Raw genomic sequence first — 7,014 nt, forward strand, 5'->3', positions numbered from 1 at the left:
TCGTGTGCATGTGTATGTATGTGTATGTGTGCATGCGCACATGTTAGTGCTTTTCAAAATACGTTACAGTTTTCAAGGTTTCCCGTTCGTGTGTGTTTTGGCCCAGAACAAATTAATGAACCATGTTCTTGCATTCTGTGAGAAACATTTCGGAATTAATGAAAATATATATTTATAAACATTTACATAATCACACGTGTATCCAAATACCGAGCTTCTTCATAATGTAAGTTTCATAACTGTGTATATTCTTCGCTCTAAATTGGGCTGAGGACGCCAAACGTTTTGTTAGTGAACATTTGATTTAAATACACTTTCATTTGACTAGTGTAAGCTACAACATCCCCTTCTCACCATTGATTTGTCTTCTGAGTCTTTTTTTCCTTGGGCGGTAGGTGGTTAGGGCGAGACCCGGCCTGGGACAGGAGTCGTAAGACTACACTATCTTTCACACAGTCTCGTGATGTGTTAGATGGCACAGTAGCTTTACGGACCACAAAGCATGACACATGCTTTGTCATGGAGTAGGTTCACAGAAAAGATTTCTCTCCAAAATTCAAGTGAGTGGCCCGAAACCTAAGCTGGTTCTTCAGTTTTAAAATGCTTCTTGATCTTGTGGTTCCACCACCACAGCACAGGCATGAGAGGAAGTTCCTCCAGCCTGTTTAACAGATGGATAGATATATTTCAGAATATATCTTTAAAATCACCTCGCCAAGTTAAGTTTAATGTTTTACAGTTATCACACCGGTATTTCAGAATATATCTGTAAAATCACCTGGCCTTCCAAAATTTTACTGCTATAATAGGTTCGTATTATTTTACTGTTATCATAGTTAATGAGAGTCTCCAGTTGTGTTGTCCTTTAAACCAGTCCCACAAGGACAGAACCATACTGAACCAACAGGCGATCATGTGTGTTCCCAGCATGTGAAATATCAATAGCTGGCAGTTCCTCTTGATCTCACAATGGCGCACCCTGTTTCACTTTCATCGTTATCATTGCCATGTTATTTCTGGCGTTGATGCAAGCAGGATTGACACAGGTTTGGGACGAGATTGGATATGGGAATAATGCGTGATTTGACAATTATAAAGCATCTTAAGATAACATGGAAACACGTCAAAGTAGGGCTTCACTGTGTCTTGAATATTCGGTGACTGGCTTAACCAGTGTTTCAGTCACGACAGCTGCATACTAACCTACCTTCCTGAAAGAGATGTGGGGAGTCCCCAAGGGACATGGTGTTGTTTTTAACCCGTTAGTTTGGGGAGGAGCAGATTGTATGGACAATGGTTACTTACATATGAAGTGCCATAAGAATTGTGTGATCGTGTAAAGGTTTGGACAAATTTGATGAACAGACAACACGGATCAATAGTTGCTGTTAGTCGGATAACTTTTATTTTATTTCATTTTGTAATTGTTAATTGCATTGTCAATCTTAATACTCTATTTTACCCAGTTCATAATTTTAATGGACTTTTGGTGAGGAAAGGGCTATTTGATGAAGTGAAGTGTTTTATTTTTTCTTCAAACTATTGAATTAATGTTCTTCATTTGATTTAGCATTCTAAATATTTAATCAGCCCAGTTTACTGCAGCGTAGCTGTCTTGCATAGTGAACAAACTCGTGTTGGTAGCAGGATAACAGCTGTCGGTTGTGGCTTTGTCTTTGCTGCTGTGTTTTCATGTTTGGATTTACACCAGTGACAAAACAAAAAAAATCTGTATTCAGTTGTGTATTTGAAGTGCAGCACCATGAGTGCCGAAGGTTATGGTTTCTTGTTGATATATTTTGTTGATTTTTGCCTAGAATTTTGTATCGTTCTGCAAATAAAAGGTATGATGTAAGTCATATTTGTATTGCCTTTTGTGTCAACATGTATAACTGATGAATTAATGCACTCTGTATGAAGGGTAAATGCCAGGTGTCTTTGTTTTGATTTTTAAGTGCTCCATGCTCATAAGAGAACCGGTACCTTAAAGTCTATCCTGTGCTTGATCTCTTTCAGTTCAGCCCCAACAGCTGATGAAACAACCACACAGATTGGCAACCGGTACGAAATAAAGCACAATGTTTGTGGTTATTCCTGGCTGTCTCTCTTTCTCTCTCGGTTCACTCCATTTTCCACTAACGGTTTTGCTCTGTGGTGTGTGTGTGTGTTTGTGCGTGCATGAACGTGTGCATGCGTGCGATTTTGTGTGTGTGCGCGTGTGTTTGTGCTTTGTGAAGCCAGACCAACAGAAAAGAACACTGTTGTACACAGCAAAGTATGAAGGCTCCACTGTCACACGTATAATGACATAACGTCAACTGAGTAAATGTGACAGCTGTATCTGCACAGCTTGTGACGAAAAGACAGACACTTTGCTGGAATAACTCCACAAACAATCCATTTGCAACCAGGTAGATCAATACCAGGTAAAAATCATGTACACAAAGAAATGTGAGACTGGGCATTAAAAGGTACACACACATCTGAAAATAGTCGCGCCATATTTGTCAGTTTTGTGTAAACGATGATTTACATTTTCACGTCACACCACCATCCTGCATCACTCCATTTCCTACCCTTCTTCCTCCCCATTTCCATCTCCATCTCTACCCCATCTTTTCCTAATTCAGGTTATAGCCTGAAGCTAACGAATTTCTAAGATTAGTAGTTTGAGAATGACATCAGGACACCAGTTTCGTGTGAACGTTTATCGCGTGTTCGCCAGACACTCTCCGCTCTGCAGTCGGTCTTGATTCGTGATCAGTCGGCAAAAACCTTCAACATGAATCGTCAAATAGGCTACGTGCAGGAAGCTTAAAACAATCTCTTTGCCATCCGTCAGGTTGATCCTAATCAAGAGATTTTGCACGGTGAATAAGACTAGAGCTGTCTACACACCCAGTAATGTCAACTGATTCAGGCCCTTGTTTGTCGTCAATAAAATGTAAGCTATTCCATCATTTTCCATGTGTCTTCCATTGTACCCAATGTTTCAGTGACATAGAATTTCTACGGGTGTGATCTTTGCGTTTGCCATGTAAAATGAACTGTGCGTGGAAATATATCACAGTGGGCTGGTAATAGCCTGATAATTGTATCTGTGTCCTTTTTTCTATAGGATAAGCTTTTCGACATCAGAGATTGATGACATCTTTTTGACAGTGCCCCAAAACATGGTTTACCAAGTCTGTTGGATTCCACTCAGTTGAAGATAGAGTCAGAAAAAAAATCACATTAATTCTAGCAAAAAGCTGGTATTGTCCCCAGTTGTTAATTTTCTCAGTCGAGTGGTTTAGTCCATTGGACTGCCGGGGCCATCCTTCTGTTTCCACATGTCCGGCTTCTTTACAAAGTTTCTCCGAGCACTTTCTGTGACGTTTTTCACTTTGGGCGACGCTAGAAGTTCGACGTAAATATTACGTACGTCACTCAATTGTTCTGTCTTGCTTTGAGTTTTCTGTTTCAATACTGTGATGGGAATCGGGGGACTCTTCTTTGCTTTTGTGAGTACTTCTTTCTTTGTTGTTGTACTATCTTTTGAGTGTCTATAAAATCTCTATAAAATCCATCATGGACTAATCCAGTGCCCAGTTATCCGGAGCAAGCCAGTCCCATCCCCACCACGACAGCGCCGTACCCACAACCAGCAGTTCTGCCTCATCAACACCAGAACTCAGTACAGAGGTGGCTCATTCCTACCCAGGACTGTTAGGGACTGGAACCATCTTCCCAGTGAGACAGTAGAAGCAGCAACAGTCGACGCTTTTGTGTCAGTTTCCTGACACCGTGTGGCCCTTACGGTAACTTGACGGATTTCAGCAATGTTTTACAGACAGTGAGAATAGTGAAGTGACCAGAGCTTACAAATGGACTGTGTCTACAACACCCCACCTTTATGTGCCGGTATGATCATCCTCAAGATCGTGGGCACCGAAGGAAAGAAGAAGAAGCGTGTTGTGTAATCATGTTGCCGTTTTCTGTTAGCCTGTCCCAATGTCTGCGTGTGTGCTGGCGGTTTCATCGGGATGCGTATCGACAGAGTTACTGTATATATATATATATATATATATATATATATATATACGTTTCATTAGCTATCTGCTAATTGCGCTTCGTACCATTATCACTCACCCAGCGCCACGTGCCATAAGCGCTGTGTGCTGTTACCACTTGTATTCGTTCAACATGACTTGCCATTGCAGCTTTGCTCAAAAGCCTTATGTGTCGATAGCACTACCTGGTTGATAACAACTGTCAGCTATGTGCCTGTCTGTCCGTGCATGAACGTAGCTTATTCTCAATAGGGATGTATCTGCCTTTGATTATGCGGCATTTTCTGTGACAGTCTGTATTTATCTCAAGTTGACTATCAACGACAATTTTTATGTCATCAGACCGACAACGTTTTGAAGTTTTACTGTTGCCAAAATATCATTTTCATTTAATTTCACCGGTAATAACACACACACACACACACACACACACACACACACACACACACACACAAGCAAATAAACACTCGCACGCATGCACACACCTATATCAGGAAATAAACTCAAACCGGCAGAAAACACCGTAGCACACAAAATTAATGATAAAATCTTTTAACCATACCCCCAGCTGCATCTCCCACTCCTCTCACACACGTAGGCTATTTAGATGCAGATCCAGTACACGATGTGTAACCATAACTCTCTCTCTCTCTTTGTATGTGTGTGTGTGTGTGATAGGGGAGGGCGTACAAAGACAGTGGTCGCGAATTGTACTGCATTGAGTGCAAGGCTGTTCCGAGCTTAATATCTAAAGTGCTGTACAAGTGAAACGTATTGTGCTTGATGATTGGCAACACACACACACACACACACACACACACAAACAGTTCAAACAATACGTAGCGCTACTGAAAAGCTGCTACTGGGACGTAACGTTAACACTATGTTGACAAAAAAGTACAGAAGTCTTCTTGATACGTAGCGCTATTGAGACAGTCGCTCACAGAGGTGTTCGTCACCATCAGCAAGTCTTCTGACATCAAAGAAGACAGGTCAGAGACTTTTAAAAAAATTGGTCTCTTCAGTGGATCGATCATTGACCGTTTGATTTTGGCACATCAGAATTGTGGCCGACAAGGATACCGACGTTTTCAAGTTACCGCAGAACTGGGTCAAAATTGAACAGAATAGAGTTTGAATTTCAATTTGCAAGTCTTTTCTACTGTATCGGCGATGGTTCGTTGAAAATTTTCACCACGTACACACTCAGAGACAATACGCCTTATAACTATGACGCAAATTTTGTGCTGCAAGTAAGTAATTTCATGATACTCAAGCGACCTGTTTTCCATTCTAGACCGCAAATTACCCAGCGATCATTTATTTGAACGTTGTGTTCATTCTTTGGATAAATTCGCAGAACATGCACACTTTCCAAACAGTAAATATACCATTAAGGACAGATGGGTTATTAACCTACAATGATCAGGTGGGTTATGAACCTACAATTGTCTTTTTTCTTAAAAACTGCAACTTCAGTCACATCTTCAACTGAAAGAAACCCATTCAGCAGGCACATCAGTATGAACAAGTTGAGGCTCATGAGCAGAGACACGCGTCTTTTCATATCAGTGCAGTCGCTCACAGAGGTGTTCGTCACCGGAGCAGGGATCACCTTCAGTGGCGTCATACTTGGTGACAGAAGAGGTGCTGCTTGAACACGTTTGGTAATCATGATAAAGCAGGAGAGAATGATTTAGGGGGTCCCACTTTTCAAAATCCGATCGTAATAACAGACTCGGTTTGTTCGGCAAAAGCAAATAAATGTAGAAATTGCTCCAGATTAAATCAGTTTTCTGTTTGCTGTAGAAACAAAACTATATTAAGTGAGTGCAGTCGAATTAGAGAAGACGACGTAGAATACTTTCTGGACACAGTTCTCCATCGACGACAACTCCAGATCGACACTAGAGCAGATGTTTCTGTCGTGTTCTGACCGGAAGTTGAGGAACTCACATTACGTCACGTAGATATACTGCATCCATCCGATGCCAGACTCACGAGTCCAGAAAGTCGCTTGCAGCGTGGAGGTCAGTTTGACTCAGATGTTTACTCTTAAATGAACATTTTCATTTTCATTTTCGCAGTTTTGTCATCAGCTCTATGACAGGCAACCTACTTCGTACAGAGTCAGCAACCAGAGTGGGTTTGGCGACAAAAGATCGACACAGTTAAGAAATCAATAATTTTGATGAACTGGGTGATTTCAGTTCCTGTCAAGTGCCCAGCAGTGAAGATAGTCCTCAATGATCGAGCACAGCTGTCTCGTGTAAATGTGGCCACAAAACGAGTCACAGTCCCTCTTGTTGATAAAGTCGAGAAAGAAATTCGGAGAATGTAAGACAGTGTGATAATAAATCAGTGAAATAAAATCGGCATATGCCGACATGTATCTGTCTACCTGCGTGTTGTATATATATATATATATATATATATATATATATATGTACATGTACATACACATACATGCATGCACACATTGTTGCATAATTCGTCGTCGTTATCTTCATGAATATCATCGCATGCCGGTACATATGTATTAATGTTTGTCAGTGTTCGTACGCACATGCGTATTTAATTTTGCATATACCTATCTGTGGATTCATGTATCAGTGCCGTGTGTCTATGTACAGTAGGTACTAATGACGATGACTATAATTACGACCATACAAGAAAGACGGCAACAAGAACCACAGTATCACTATCACCTTCCCTGTAAAGATTCATCATATACCTCTTTCTTCAGCGGGACGGCGGCCAGGACCGTGACGATAGCGTTGACCACGACCCTGGTCCAGTAAAGCAGCTGGTAGACGGCAACGGCCATTGTGTAGACGTAGGCGCAGGCAGAGTTCATCACGCACCACCAATCTGCTTCCCTCTTCCGTATGCACGCACGCACTGGCATGCACACGCATCAGTGTGTACACACTAACATGCACGCGCACACGCAAGTGCATAT

At 41.4% G+C, this 7,014-nt stretch overlaps 1 protein-coding gene across 3 annotated transcripts in view; it reads left to right on the forward strand.

The window, feature by feature from the left end:
- Positions 1–2,063, forward strand: part of LOC143281043 (uncharacterized) — a 32,908-nt gene extending 30,845 nt beyond the window's left edge. For all 3 annotated transcript variants that reach the window (XM_076585948.1, XM_076585949.1, XM_076585950.1), the window contains exon 6: positions 1–2,063. This exon is cut by the window's left edge and continues 1,559 nt beyond it. The gene's annotated coding sequence lies outside the window, so the exon portion shown is untranslated.
- The last annotated feature ends 4,951 nt before the right edge of the window (positions 2,064–7,014 follow it).

The sequence above is a fragment of the Babylonia areolata genome, chromosome 4 (assembly GCF_041734735.1).
Source record: "Babylonia areolata isolate BAREFJ2019XMU chromosome 4, ASM4173473v1, whole genome shotgun sequence".
NCBI classification, from domain to species: Eukaryota; Metazoa; Mollusca; class Gastropoda; order Neogastropoda; family Buccinidae; genus Babylonia; species Babylonia areolata.